This window comes from Pseudonaja textilis, chromosome 13 (genome assembly GCF_049901715.1).
Source record: "Pseudonaja textilis isolate UNSWEBS1 chromosome 13, rPseTex1.2, whole genome shotgun sequence".
In the NCBI taxonomy this organism is placed as follows: domain Eukaryota; kingdom Metazoa; phylum Chordata; class Lepidosauria; order Squamata; family Elapidae; genus Pseudonaja; species Pseudonaja textilis.
This window is the reverse complement of record NC_142002.1, coordinates 2,833,373-2,848,793: the sequence shown is the minus strand read 5'-3', so window position 1 is coordinate 2,848,793 and position 15,421 is coordinate 2,833,373. Positions and strand designations below refer to the sequence as shown.

The following is a 15,421-nucleotide window of genomic DNA, read 5'->3' as shown; positions in this document are numbered from 1 at the left end:
TGCATTCCATAAATGTTTTCAAAGATAGTAACTAGGTGACCGAAGTTTCTGCCACACAAAATTCTAAATGGAGAACGTGATTGATGACTCTGGGCTATGGATGTGTCCCATTGGAGGATATGAATTACGATACACCCAGGGGGTGGGAGGGAAAACCAGGGTCAAGGGTGACGATGAATGATGAGTCTCTGAGTTGGCTACACCTAGGCAGTGCTGGCATGTTAACTCCCAATAAATCCTTTTGAGGTTTTGGAAGTTTGGCTCGAGACTCATGATTTAAGTGGGGGTAACTGCCGGAATCCTGACACTTAACAGTATTCCAGGAATGGTCTTATCAAGAGACCGTACAAAGGCCTTCTATCATCCTACTAACTGAAAGACCCAATTTCCCCTTGCAAATGAAGGATCCACCCTAAAGCTTCCCCCCTCGTTTTGCCAGCAATGAATAATTAGTTCCCTCCATAAATCAAGGGACTAGCACCGTGTTTTGTCTCCTTTGTTTTTTATTTTTATTTTATTTTTAAAACAGTTGTAGGATTTGTGTGGAGGAAGAGGTCCCATTTCAGATCCTGTTTATGGAGACATATAACAAACTGCAAGAGAATTCGCCACCCTTCAAGCACCCTAGCAGGGAGCGGAAATTGCTAAGGCTACCGCAACTGCGATTGCTACATCCTCAGCCTTGTTTGAAATCGGGGAAAGCTTAGAAAACAAGAGTGTCTCGCTGCTTTGCATTTTGTTTTAATAGCCAAGACTGTTCAAATAGTGAAGATAGGGAGAAGTCAAAAGGTCAGCGCTGTGTTTGCAGATGTGGCGCAGCCAAGTGCATCAAGCAGCAGGTTCCCTTGGCCTCTCGCACAAACACCACAACCACAGCATCGTCTTCGGCCGGCTCTGTGGCTCCCACGGACCTCCCCTCCCAGAAAGGCCGCCCCCCCCACACCCCCTTTCTCCTCCTCCTCCTCCTCTTCAAGCTTCCAAACACAGCGGAGGCCAGAGGAAGTCTTGCATTCTCAGTTCACACTTCCAAGTAAACACAACTATCATGCAACTTCATCAATCACAGGGCTCTGCATGATAACATTCTCCCCATAACGTCCTTTCACAAAAAAAAAAAGAGGCCTATTTGTTGGCCTGGTATACAAGCAAAGTCTGGGAAAGTCCTTCAAAAACAGGAAAAAGGGAATGAAAGAAAATCGCAGGGAGAGAGATGTGATTTCTATCTTCCTGGGGTCAGCCAGCCCCTTAAAAGTGGAAGAAAAACACAATTTCATCCCGCCAGATACGCAATTGGAAATAAAACTTCAGTGAACGCAGGTGGGATTTTGTTCAGAGGAACTGATCGCGTTCCAAAGAGGCTTCTTTTCACTGGACGTGAATGGATTCCAAATACAGGAAGTCCTTGACTTACGGACGCAACTCGGATCACGCCCCCATTTTACCAAGCTTTTTTGCCATGGCTGGTAAGCAAATGACTGCAGTTAAATTAATCATGTGGGTCTTGCTTTCCCTCACTGTTACGTGGAATGGCCACTAAATAAATGGTTCTAAGTCAAGGACTGCACCTGCAAGGGTGCATCAAATTCCCTGCTAAGGGAATAATTTGCCTCCTCCAACCATTGAGGACTTCCAACTCCCCACCAGCTACAAATATTCGTAAGGGTTTGTGGAATTCTCAAAGAAGAAGCCAGCAGAAATTCCCTTATGCTACTCTAACATACTAAATTTGATTTAAAATATTTCACATCTCATTTCAATATTCAATATCCAATATTTCATAATCATACAAGACACTGAGTCATATATGATTCGCTATTTTAGCTCTGCAGGTTCACCAAACCAACTACACCAAATTAAATCAATTCTCTTATCTATTTTTTTTAGAATAGAATTCTGTATTGGCCAAGTGTGAGTGGACATACAAGGAATTTGTGCGTAAGATCTCAGTGTGCAAACAAATAACAAAGTGAAGTGGCAATAATCTATATTTGCGATCCATCTACCTATGTATCTATCTATAACTATTTGTATCTATCATCTATCTATCTATCTATCTCTCCTGTCTTTATCTATTGTACCTATTTACCTATTGTAAAAGGCTGCAGATTTAACTCTGACAGTCATTGCCAACTCTGGGGCGTGGTGCTCATCTCCATTTCAAGGTCATTGAACCAGTGCTGTCCAAAGACATTTCCACAGTTTTGTGGCCGGCATGACATCATGGTGCATTGTTACTTTCCCAGTGAAGTGGTACCTATTTATCTACTTGCATTTGCATGCTTTCAAACAGCTAGGTTGGCAGGAGCTGGGGCGAGGACGGGAGCTCATGCCGTCACGTGGTACTCGGGTTTCAAACCTAGGCTGTCGGCTTTTCCATCTTAACTGCTGAGCCACCACTCAGTCTCTTCATTTATTGTAACTTAACTGCATAACTATCATACTTCTATTGCACATTTTGTCTTCATCTGGAGTGTCCAATCTTGGCAACTTTAAGGGCCTGCGGATTTCAACTCTCAGAAGTCCACAGGCCTGGCTGGGGGATTCTGGGAGTTGAAGTCCACAGGCCTTAATGTTGCCAAGATTAGATCCGCCCGGTTTACATCAAAATAAATTGTCTTGATATCTACAACAATTAAACAAATGAACTCCGTTTCAAGTTCCTTATATCATCTACAGCAATTATTTTAAAAAGCAGCACCTAAGAAATATTACCTCAAAAAAGGTATAACCACCAAAATGTTTTGAAATGTTTTCAGTACTACTGTTCTTTTAAGGAAGTGTCTCTGTATGATGAAATAGTGGAGAACATTCCAGCTCTCAGTATTTATAAACTTGATGATGAAACAAGTATTTTCAGGCTCTGTATAGTAACCAGAGTCCATATCACTGGTTTTGTGCATATGTGGATTTTATTATGACCTGGTGAAGCATTTTAGATACTCCAATGTTTGTAAAGAGTGAAAGTACAGGTAGTCCTTATCTTACAACTGCAACTGAGCCCAACATTTTTGTTGCTTAAGTGAAACATTTGCCCCATTTAATGACCTTCCTTGGACATTTCGACTGTCATAAATATGAACCACTTGCCGAGCATCTGAATTATGATCACATGAAACCGGGGATGCTGCAACGGTCGTAAGTGTGAAAAACGTTCATCAGTACTTTTCTCAGTGCTTTCACTAAACGAATGGTTGTACCTCAAGGACATGTATTATCACAATAGCTTACATAATAACGATGAAACTTCCTGGATTGATTTCATAAACCATGATTGTGTTAATTATGGATTAGGTCAACAATTACAGCCATTTAAGAATACATCACAAATCCACTTAAAGCTGCTTTCACTGCTTTTAATTGGAAAAACTGGGAGGACATTTTACTTTTTAAAAAGTTCACCTATGCACCTGGCCTACTGATTATTTGAAAAGTATTATTTTAGCTCAACCCAGGCATTACGATTGGACTCTAAAAATAGGAATCAGGATTTACCTACAGCAGAGAATCATAGAAAAGACTAGACAGCTCGTGATCCTTCTTGAATGGAGGGGTTGGACTAGATGACCTCAAAGGTCCCTTTCAACTCTGTTATACTGACCCACTGGATTATCATTCAGAGGTATTTCCTTACTAGATTCCTCAAAGCCTCCAACAATGACAGAGCTTCTAAACCAGGGGTCTCCAACCTTGGCAACTTTAAGACTTGTGGACTTCAACTCCCAGAATTCCTCAGCCAGCAAAGCTGTCTCACAGACGAACACAATACAGAAGCCTGATGAGGGCAGATGAGATTCTGCTCAAACGTTGCTACAACTTTAAAAGCACAACTATAATGACGTGGAAAAATACCCGAACAAAGCTGAATACCATACATATAAATACCCACGAAAACTTAACATACATACATACATACATACACACACACATACACGAATATGAGAGGTGGTTTACTATATCTTCTGATGCATTCAAATGCTTCTATTCTTTTGCACCTAACATCTGGAGCAGATTCTTAATGGTGTTTTTGCACTACAGGCTGGAATAAAGGCAGCCATTATAATTCCCTGCTAATATTTGCTCTTAAAAATGTAGCGCAACTATCCTCCACGCTTCTTTCTTAACAACAGAACAAACAGCTGTCCTAAGGTAACAAAACCCTTGGCAGTCTCCAAGGTTAAGCCCAAATATCATTAGTTGGCAAACAAAAAACCAACAGGCCTGATTTCCTAAGAAAGAATGTTTATTGCTTCTTGTATCTCTTGGCGAAGTGTCTTCAGCGGTTTTCCAAAGAAATCTCCCACCCCTCTATCAATTAGATTCCAGAAAGGCAAAACAATTCCTTTAGTGTCAAACCCATTTTATACTCCGCTATCTAAATTATGCTGGGAATTTACCTGATTGGCTCACTCATGCTAACTATATTTGCTTTATCAGCGACGCATTAAGAGATATCGATGTTGATACTATACACATGCACGCACAATTACAGCTTTAAGGGTTTCTTACTAAGTATCCAGCTATAGAGATCTAACAAGCAAGAGCCGAAACACGCTCTATTAAAATAACACAAGTTTAGGTCACCCAAACCACAACTGAATTAGCTTCCCCACTTACAAGTCATATCACTCCATAGAACAAGGGAGAAGATTGGCTTAAAATGCCAACCCAACTCTACTGGTAAATTCATCAGGGCAGAGGAAGAATTTCCACAGCACATATAAACACTGCTCTCTGGAGTTGGGGTCCCCAAGCCCGCCCCCGATGGACTGGCACCAGTCCCTGGCATGCCAAAAACGGGGCCACACGAACAAGCGAAGCCACCCCATCCGTGGGATGCAGGCAGCACACAAAACCATACCCCCCTCTGGTCCACGAAAAACCTCTCGCCATGGAAGCGGCCTCTGGTGCCCCAAAGGTTGCGGGTTCACCCACTGCTGTAGAGAGCAAAGGAAATGCACCTCATACAAAAATTGTGGGTTTTTTGTTGGATTCCACAAACGACGCTGCCCCTCAAACACACACACACACAGACACCTCGCAGAGCAAGCTTTTAAAATTTTATGGACAATCATTTTCAGCGATAAAAGCTGCTGCCTGCCCAGGTGAAGGAAGGAAACAGTTCAACAAAAAATGGCACCACAACAGCATCTACAGCCCACAGCCCCAAATTATAAAGGAGGATCAGAACCAAGTCAGTCAATCTGAAGAACTTTCTTGAAGGCCTAGAAAAGCGAATCAGGTCAAACCCGCGATGGAAATTCACTCCCTATCGGTGATGCCTCTCCTGTAAGGGGACAAGCCAGGTTTCCCTCATCTCTCACTGACATCTTAATTACTGTTTTACCTACCAATCATACCTTGGCTTTCAAAACTATATTAACTGAAGATTACAGAGACAGCCATTCCATATTATTTTGGTTCCAACTCTTGTATATTCCTATTTAGGAATGCATGGCTTCTTATGACCGAAAATGGAAGAGCGAGTTTAGCTATGACACATTCTATGTATTTGAAAAAAAAAAAAAAAAGCTACATACGCATAAAACTAAGACTAGATGTTCCTTGTGTTACAATGAGAAGAGCAGTGGGCTGAGGGTGGGAGGAGGGGGTCCCTTTTTTCAAGAGATTGTGGGGGGGGTTTTTTTTCAAGCCAACCAACATGTTTTCATTCTTTTCATCCATTGTAAACACAGATTCATTTCCCAACAATTCACTCTGCTTATTAAGATTTTTTTTTTTTAAACAGATTAATGAATATTTTAACGCAGCCGTCTAAATCCTGGGTTGTTGGGGTTTTTTTTCCCCCCCGCTGACAACGCCATTGTTAAGAAAACAGTGGATAACTAGATCAATAACAACAGCAGATAAAATGCCATTTTTATGCTCGTACTGTACTTTAAAAGAACTGCACCTAACAGGATAATCTCTTTTTTTTAATCATCAAAAGCTTGAACACGCCGAGATCAATGGGGCTCCTACGTAGAAGGCAGTCACGATTTTTCTGCACTCCTGTTTGTTTACTTGCCTACTTCTCGTTTTACTCCAACACTAAACGGATTAAAGTTTTGTGTGTGGTTTTTTTTTTCTTTTTCTTTTTGGGGCCTGGCCTAAATCCTTACGTGCAGTCAAAGATTATACTCGTAGAGAAAAACACACGGGTGGGGTGGGGGGAGAGAAGTCGTTGGGAAGATGAGGTGAAACAACCCTGTTTTAGAAATGCGATCTATGACTCACACTTTGACCTTGTCATCCCAAAACAGTCATTGAGGCAGTTTCCCAAAGGTCAAATACTTGCCCGAACTCGCCTTTAGAGACCTCCCCAAAAGCCCCAATGTGCACAGCCCCTTGGCCCCGCAAAACCCAAAGAGCGACACTTGCACGCGGATTGTTGTTATCATCGAACCTAAGAGGTGAGGTCTCTATCCTCCCCACCAGGGCCCAGGGGGAGGGCATCCCAACCTCACCACTAACAACAATCCATAAGGTGTCACTTTCTCCACCCATTTCACTGATTCACAAACCACCAAAGAAAGTTCTCTTTTCTCTCAACAATCCCCCCAAACCTCTCCTTTTACACGGAGGTCATGCAGGATTTTTCCCCCCCTCCCTCTCCAACACCTTCTGTGCTCAAGCAGGAAGCCACCAGCTGTCTAAGGGGGGGAGCTTTAGGAATTGCACCAAATGGGGCCCTTGTCCAATTCTCTCTCCCCCTTCCTCTTTTGTCTCCCCCTCCCCACAAAAAAATCAAAACATTTCAAGGGGGGGGGGAGGGAAGAGAGGAGGACAAAGAGCACGCATCCATTGCCTTCCTGCTCTCACCAGCCCCGGGACCATGAATATCCACTGAGTAACATTTTAATTGCAACTTCTACTTCTCTGCGTATAAACAAACAAGAGTTATATAAAAACACTCTGGCTTTCTCCCGCTTTGGATTCGTTGCACAGAGTGAAGCAAAGTGGGATGGTGGTGGATACAATTCCTTCTCTCCCCCCAAAAATATCTAGCCCCCCCCCCTTGAGGTTCAAAAGCCCCCCCCCCCAAAAAAATAATATTTGACCGCAAAAAGAGGCTTTCCGCATGGGCTGGTTAGAGGCGCTCTTTTCGACACAAAAGAGACCCCCATAATACTAATATTACTACTACTAATAATAATAATTATAATAATGCAAGTTCTGGAGGCTGGGGAAGGGAGGGAAGGGGAGGGGTTCGCGAAAGCCTGTCCCGGCTTGGCTGCCGGCTGTTCGGGTCTCCAAGGGTCGCCCACCGCCGCCGGGTTGCAGCGCTCCAGGTGCCGGCGCGCTCTGCTTGTTTACGCAACGGCTGGGCTCTCCGGGCGTCTCCAAGCCGCCCCCCGGGGGAAAGCCGAGCCGGTTGCCTTGCGCGGGAGAGGCCGGCTCGGTTGGCCCCCACCTCGAAGGGGCGGCGGGGCCAGACACCCCTTCTTCCCTCCCCCCCCCACACACCCACCCACCCACCCTCCTTCCCTGCTCCTCTCTCCGCCTGCGGCCAGTCCAGCCAGGCTGGGAAGGAAAGCGTTTCCCGCGGTGGGGGGGGGGAGTGGGGGCTCGTGGGAAAGGAGACACCCCCCCAAAAAAACAAGCCCGGAACGCAAAGCCTGGAAGGAGACAGCGAAGCCTGCCCTCCCCGGCCGAGGTGGGGGGAGGGAGAAAAAGGGGGCCAGGGGGTCCCCTGCGCGTTTGGAGAGACCCTGCCTGGTTCCCCCCGCCCGCGCCTCACCGCGGCCTCGGCGGGCCCTGGCATGGCGTCCCCCTCCCTCTCCCCCCACAAAAACATCCCCATTCCCCAAACTAAAGCTGAGGTGATTTGTTGTGTCCCCCCGCAACAAAGCCAGCCCCCCCGGTCGCCAACACTCACTTTTTCCATCGGCTGGCCGCAGGCAGAGCGCGGCGGCGCAGAGCAGCAGCAGGAGCCCCTCACCAAGGCCAGGAGCCCCCGGCGCCAGGCTTCATTCCCCCTGTTTGGTGGTCCGGTGGTTGGGGAGCAAAACGGCCTCGACGGAATTATAACAACAACAATAACAATAATAATAATAATAAAAAAAAATAAACAAAAAATAAATCTTCCCCGCAGTCCCCGAGTCCGCGGCGCTCTTCGCCCTTTTCCCGGGACAAGGCAAATAAACCAAATATTGGGAAGTGGGAAGGTGGGGGGTAGTTTTTAAACCCCTCCCCTTGCCAAAAAAAAAAAAAGCGGGGGGAGAGAGAGAGAGAGAGAGAGAGGAAAACAAGCCCACCCGCCCAGGGGAGGGAGGGAAGGAAAAGCGTCCGGTCGCCCTCCGGGGAGGCTGCTGGCTTTGGAGAGGGGGAAATTCTCGGCCCACCTTGGTGGGGCGGGGAGGGGGAGAAGGAAGAAGAACGGGGGCAAAGGGGAAGGAGGGAGGGGAGGAAGGTCCGGGCCTGGTTTGGGGCTCGCCTCCGCCGCCTCTTCCTCCTCCCTCCTCCTCCAGCTACGACGGGAGGCCGGGGAAGCAGCTCAGCCTCGCCTGCTCGCCTCCAAAAGGAGCCGCCCGCCCGGGAGGCGCCGCAGCGAGCAATCCGCATCTTCGACCTCCATGTTGGCTTGGCTTTCCCGGCCCCGCTTCGGCTCGAAGAGGAAAAGGGGGCCGCCCCGGGTGGGGTGGGGAGATGGGGTGGGGATGGGGTCGCCCCGGCTCCTCCTGCCTGCCTCCGCCTGCCCCGCCGGGGCGGACTCGGCCCTGCCTGCCTGCCTGCCTGCCTGGCGCAAAAGCGGGAGAAGCAGCCACGCAAGCCGCCGCCTCTGCTGCTTCCTAACGCCGAGCTTCCTCCGCTGCTTTCCCGCCCCCTCGCAAGACCGAAAGGAAGAAAGAGCCGCCCGGGTCTCCGGTGGTTGTTTTTGTTCGGAGGGCGGGGAGGAGGAAGGGGGGGAACGACGCCGACGACGACGACGCCGGGGAGCCCCGACCGACGGAGGAGAGGCTGCCTGCGAAGGGCGATCGCCGCGCAATTGCGCCGCCGCGGCTCCCGCTGCTGCTGCTGCTGCTGCTGCTCCTTGGCGCTTTCTTCGGGCGGGCGGGCGGGCGGGCGAGAAGCAAAATCCGGAGCCGCGATGAATGGAGCCAGGCAGGCAGGCAGGCAGGGAGGGAGGGAGGGCGGGCAAGGCTTCCCCCGCGCCGCCCCTTCGGCGCTCCCCTCCTCCGCCTCCTCCGCCTCCTCCTCCTCTTTTCCCAGGCTCGGCGGCGAGAGGGAGCCTCAACAGCGGCCGCCGCCGCCGCCGCCGCCTCCCCGGCTGCTGCCACTCGGAGGGGCGGAAACGACCCCGGACGGGGGGGGGGGAGAAGGGGGAGCAGCCGCGCCAGGGCAGGGCAGGGCGCGGCTGGGGCGGCTGCTCTTCTCTCCGCCGCCCTCCTTCCTTCCTTCCTTCCTTCCTTCCTCCACCTTCCTTCCTCCTTTCCTTCCTTCCCTCCTTTCCTTTCCTTCCCTTCCCTCACACCTTCCTTCCTCCTTTCCTTCCTTCCTACCTTCCATCCTCCTTTCCTTCCTTCCTTCCCTCCTCCTTTCCTTCTTTCCTTCCTTCCCTCCTCCTTTCCTTCTTTCCTTCCTTCCCTCCCACCTTCCTTCCTCCTTTCCTTCCTTCCTTCCTTCCCTCCCACCTTCCTTCCTTCCTTCCTCCTTTCCTTCCTTCCTCCTCCTTTCCTTCCTTCCTCCTTTCCTTCCTTTCTTCCCTCCCACCTTCCTTCCTTCCTCCTTTCCTTCCTTCCTCCCCTCCTCCTTTTCTTCCTTCCTTCCTTCCCTCCCACCTTCCCTCCTCCTTCCTTCCTCCTTTCCTTCCTTCCTCCCACCTTTCTTCCCACCTTCCTTCCTTCCTTTCCTTCCTTCCTTCCCTTCTCCTTTCCTTTCTTCCTTCTCTCCTACCTTCCTTCCTTCCTCCCCTCCTCCTTTTCTTCCTCCCTTCCTCCTTTCCTTCCTTCCTTCCTTCCTTCCCTCCCACCTTCCTTCCTCCTTTCCTTCCTTCCTTCCTTCCTTCCTTCCTTCACTCCCACCTTCCTTCCTTCCTTCCTTCCTTCCTTCCTTCCTTCCTTCCCGGCCGGCCTCTCTCGCTGCTTAAAGCGAGGAGGAGGAGGAGGCGGATTCCCGCTAGCTCTCAGCCCGGGACTCTCCGGCCAGGGTACAAGCAAGGCCCGCTTCGGGCTGCAGATGCAGATGCAGGCGGGGCGGCTGCGGGAACAAAGCGCCGCGCAACCCTGCACAGTGCCCGGCGGCTTCCCCGCGCTTGGAGAGGATGGGCTGGGCGAGGGAAGGAGGGAGGGCAGCAGAAGCGGCGGCGGCGGCGGCGGCGGCTTCCTCGGCGCCTCCTCCTCCTCCTCCTCCTCCCCCGGCTTGCAGGCTGGCCTGGGCGCAGAGCCGCCGCCGCCGCTGCTACCGCCTCCTCCTCCTCCTCCGGCTTCTGCTGCGGAAAGGAGCAGCGCTGCGCGGCCGGTGCCCGGCCGCCTTTCTTTCTCTCTCCCTGCAGCGGCCGGGCGAGTCGGGCTGGCGGGGTCGCGTTCGTTGGGCGGTGGGGGGCTGGGGGCATCTTTGGCCGCCTCTGCCTTGGCCGAAGCAGTTGGGGGGGAGGCGGGGGTTGGGGAGAGGAGGGAAGGCGCGCGAGCTTTGCAACAGGATCGGGTGCAGCTGCACCGGGCTCGCCTGGGCTTGGGGGGTTCCCGGTGGGGTGAGGGGGGCTGGGTTGGGGAGGCTTCCCGGCTTCTTGCTGGGGCGGCCCGAGGGAGGGCAACGGGGCTTTTGGAGCCGTCAGTGGGATGGGGAGGGTCTCTGGTCAACGTAAGTCAAAGAAAAGAAAATGCATTGGATAAAGAAATAAACGGGGGGGCTCGCTAGGCAGGAGGCGCAGGGCGGAGCAGCAGCAGCAGCAGCAAAAATAGCCAAATAAAAATAGAGGAGGGGAAGCGGAGGGAGGGGAGAGGCGCCCCCCTCCCGGGTCTGCGGGCTTCTCTTTCCCCCTACTCCTCCCTCCCTCCTGAGCCTCCGGGGCGCGGGGAGCCGAGCGCGCCTCCCCGGCGGTTCCCTTTGGCAAAGGGCGCGAGTCCGGGCACGCCGGCTGGGCAGAGCCGGGCCTCGCAACCCGCTCCGCCGGAATGTGGAGGCTCCCGAGACCGGTTTGGCACGTTGGGTGGACCGGCTGGTGCTGGGGGGGGGGGTAGAGCCCGGGATGTCGAGCCAGCCCGACCGACGCCTTGCAAAGCCCAGCCAGGTTTCCCGTGTCGTGTGAACTCAAGTGCCACCTTGATTTGGCGGGGCGGGGGGGGGGGGTTCGAGCCGGGTAACTGCTGCTTTTCCTACCTGGCCTGATGGCCTTGAACCCTGAATCTCCTCGATGAGGGGTTCCCTGAAGGTGAGAACCAACCAAGGTTAAAACTCAAGCCGGTGGACACGTGTGAATGCAACCGTCCAAAGCAAATACATCGACCCGGCTTGCATCTGAATAAGCTATTCATACCTTATCCAAATCTCAAGCCACAAGGAAGCTATGTTTTGCTTTCAGGTATCAAGTTTTTACTTCCCCCACTGCCTCCATCCCACCTAAAATCAAGAGATTTAAATCTAGAAGCCAGTAAATCTTGCCTGGAGCTTTGAGGGAAGAAAACAGGTACGGGTGAAAGGCTAACAAGTTCCTGGTTATCCGAAATATTCAGAGCAAGGTGTCTTGATAAACATAGGTTTTTCCCAACCTGACATAACAGTTACAGCAGGATTTTGTGGCTGAACAGCACAATCCTTTATTAGCCTTCCAAACAAGTCACCTAAATTGGTTGCTGGATGAAAAAATGAATACCTGTGAAATGACCTATGAATTTTGTTGCATCCGAAAGAAACACTTCAGAGAATGAGGCATGACTTTCCTGATGTAATGGCTGACACCAACCAGAAATGTTTTGGTTTTTTTTAACCCCTATATAGAATTAATGCTGAGCAAATAAGCTTTAATCAATTTTACCTAATATGATTATTCAACATTTCTTATAAAGATGTGCAGCTGGAGGAATCAGTTAACACCTGCATATTAAAGGAAATTGAGCAGACTAATGCAATCCCAAAAAACAGTTTCTGGTTGTACGTTCCCTCTGTGCAGCCTTGAAAGGAGCACGTCAATTAAAATCAATTGCTAATTGGATTGAGAGACAAATGGGGAATAAAGCAAGCTAGGCCTGGTTTATACAACTTTCTAGACGGGTGTGTTTGGCTTTGGGTTGGCTTGAAATCCACCTGAGTATATTTTATTCAATTAACCATGGTTAAATAAAACACAGTTTACCTATCCATACCATTTTGTGGCCTGAAAGTCCTTGGTTCATTTCTTGGATGCATGTGAAAATTCAGGTTGAAATCTTCTACTGGTGTGCTCGGGAAAGCAAAATGGGAGAAAGGAAATATATAACACAAAGTGCAAGACAAATGTACAACGTCCATGAGAAATCAAAAACAACACACCTGATACCTTCCAAGCTGTAAAAAAAAAAAAGCACATACTAAAAAACACTGCTGTAATGTTCATATCCTTGGATAACCTTTCAACCTTAACTTCGCATACTGTAAATCATACGCTTGAAAAACTTTTTGAGATTAATCATCAAGGTGACATCAACTTTTCCCTTGCATAGTGTGTTCCTTGTTTTGTGTGTTGTTTAGGTGTGCTCAAATTGCAGTGTATCTCAGAGAGATGGATCACTCGCGATGCCAGCCAAACAATATTTGAAGTCACAAAAGGATAGCGAATGTCTATACAGAGTCTCAATTATCCAGATCATGTTTGTGCCGAAGGTGCTTTTCAAAAGAAACTTGACTTTTGGGGACTTGATCTTTTTTGACTTGAAAACGTTCGGCTTCTGCATCCCATTGGGTGAGAAGTAAAATGCTTTCAGGGGGGGTGAAGCGAGAAAATCTGGTTGCCTTTGGCCCAAGAGTAGCAAACTTTTTAAAATTCGCCATCAGTGAAAACATATGGACTTCAACTCCCAGAATTCCCCAATCAGCCGGGAGTTGAAGTCCACACATCTTTCGAATATATCCCGAGTTGTAAAGGGTCTCCTAGCTTGGGGTGGGCTAGAAGACCTCCAAGATCCCTTCCAACTCTGTTATTCTAAGTTGTTGAGGTTGAGAGATATTGAGGTAATGAGGAAAGTTGGACATCAATTCATGTGTCAAGAAACGCTTAAGTTCAGATCACAATAATCACTGAGGCAAATTGAGATCTGCAAATGTTAAGTCACAACATAGCCATCCACTTTGGCCTCTAATTCTGCAACCTTAATGGAGAGCTGCACTTCCCAACACTGATAGCCTAACTCAGGGTTTCTCAGTTTCAACAAATTTTAAGATGTGTGGACTTCAAGTCCTTGTTGGCTGGGGTATTCTGGGAATTGAAGTCCACGTGGCTTAACATTGCTGAAGTTGATAAACATTGGCCTAACACAGGAGTACCCAAACTTGGCAAGTTTAAGACTTGTGGACTTCAACTCCCAAAATTCTAGGACTTGAAGTCCACAAGTCTTAAACTTGCCAAGTTTGGAGACATTTGGCCTAACAGATTGAAGATGGTTATGTTTATTATGGCAGCAGGAGGAGGAGGAGGAAGAAGAAGAAGAGAAGAAGAAGAAAGAAAAGAAGAGGGGGAGAAGGAAAAGAGGAGGAGGAGGAGAAGGACAAAAGGAGGAGGAGGAGGAGGAGGAGGAGGAGGAGGAGAAGAAGAAGAGAAGAAGAAGAAGAAGAAGAAGAAGAGAAGAAGAAGAAGAAGAAGAAGAAGAAGAAGAAATAATAGTAGTAGTAATTAATCTCTCCATATGAACAAATCATTTTCAGCGCCCTTATACAGTTGGGGAATTCTGGGAATGGAAATCTACCAACCTTAAAAATTACTGTTGAGAAAAATTGGCCTAACAGATTGAGGAGGTTACGCTTATTATTTCAGATTGTGAGTCACTTTCTGTCTTGCAACAAAGCAGGTAAATTTATGGCTCTATTGTCCAACATTTCTGGCGCCAGCTGGCATTTTAAAAGGAAGAGTTGGAAGTCCACACATTTTAAATGTTGCCAAGGTTGAGAAACACTGTCCGACGAGTAGCATGGGAAAACACAGGTAGTCCTTTGATTTATGACCAGCGTTGGCATCAGGGTTTTCATTGTTTAAGCAAGGTGATTGTCAGGTCAGGCGCACCCCATTTTTACAATTTTTCTTGAACCACAGTTGTTAAATGGATCGCTGTGGTTGTTAAGTGAATCATGTGGTTGTCTGGAGTAAATCTGGCTTCCACACTGACTTGGCTCGTCTGGAAAGGTTGCTGATGGCGATCTTGTGACTCCAGGATGGTGCAGCCATTGTAAAATATATGCCCAATTTCCAATCACCTCATTTTGATCATCACAATGGTGACCCCCCAACTGTCATAAGTACAAGGACTTGTCACTTTTTTCAGTGTGATTGTAACTGAACAGTCACAAAACAAGCACTGTATGTTGAGGACTACCTGCATGCTTCTCCCCAAACGTTTGAGTTCTTCACAGTTCTTCTTCCTTCCAACCAACCAACCAATGATTAGGGGACTAGAGGCTAAAACATATGAAGAATGGTTGCAGGAACTGGGTATGTCTAGTCCAGGGGTCTTCAAACTTGACAGCTTGAAGACTTGTGGACTTCAACTCCCAGAATTCTTCCTCCAGTCATGTCAGATCAGGAATGCTGGGAGTTGAAGTCCACAAGTCTTCAAGCTGTCAAGTTTGAAGGCCCTTGGTCTAGTCTAATGAAGAGAAGGACTAGGGGTGACCTGATAGCAGTGTTCCAATATTTAAAGGGTTGCCACAAAGAAGAAGGAATCAAGCTATTCACCAAAGCACCTGAGGTTAGGACAAGAAGCAGTGGTTGGAAACTGATCAAAGAGAGAAGGAACTTAGGGGTTAGGGTTAGGGTTGACTGTTAGTAGAGTCTCCAGAAGTTGTGAATGCTCCAACACTGGAAGTTTTTTTAAAAAGATGTTGGATAACCATTTGTCTGAAGTGGTGTAGGGTTTCCTGCCTAGGCAGGGCATCGGACTAGGTCCATTCCAACTCTGTTATTCTATATTTCTAACCAGCCGTGGGGCTGGGAATCATGGAAATCTTTCAACGAAGGGAGGAGGGATCTAAGACTAGAAGGTGGAAGCTCATTTAAAGAGATCCCAGCCTAGAAGTAAAGAAATTTCTTGATAGAACAATACAACAATGGGACGAACTTGCCTCCCAGAGTTTTGGGTGCTTCATCTCTGGAGGTCTTCAAGAAAAGATTGGACAACCATGTGTCCGGGATGGTATATAAGGTCTTCTGCAAGGGGTTGGACTAGAAGACCTCCAAAGTCCCTTCCAGCCTGTGAGTCTACGATTCCTTAGGCAGCCTTTGGTTATGGGGTATGTG

General features: G+C 48.6%; 1 protein-coding gene across 2 annotated transcripts in view; it reads right to left on the bottom strand.

Annotated features, from left to right (window-relative positions):
* The window catches only part of IGF1R (insulin like growth factor 1 receptor), a 210,014-nt gene extending 200,929 nt beyond the window's left edge, over nucleotides 1-9,085 (bottom strand). For both annotated transcript variants that reach the window (XM_087941839.1, XM_087941840.1), the window contains exon 1: nucleotides 7,877-9,085. The gene's annotated coding sequence lies outside the window, so the exon portion shown is untranslated. The remainder of the gene's footprint in view (nucleotides 1-7,876) is intronic.
* Between the last annotated feature and the right edge of the window lie 6,336 nt (nucleotides 9,086-15,421).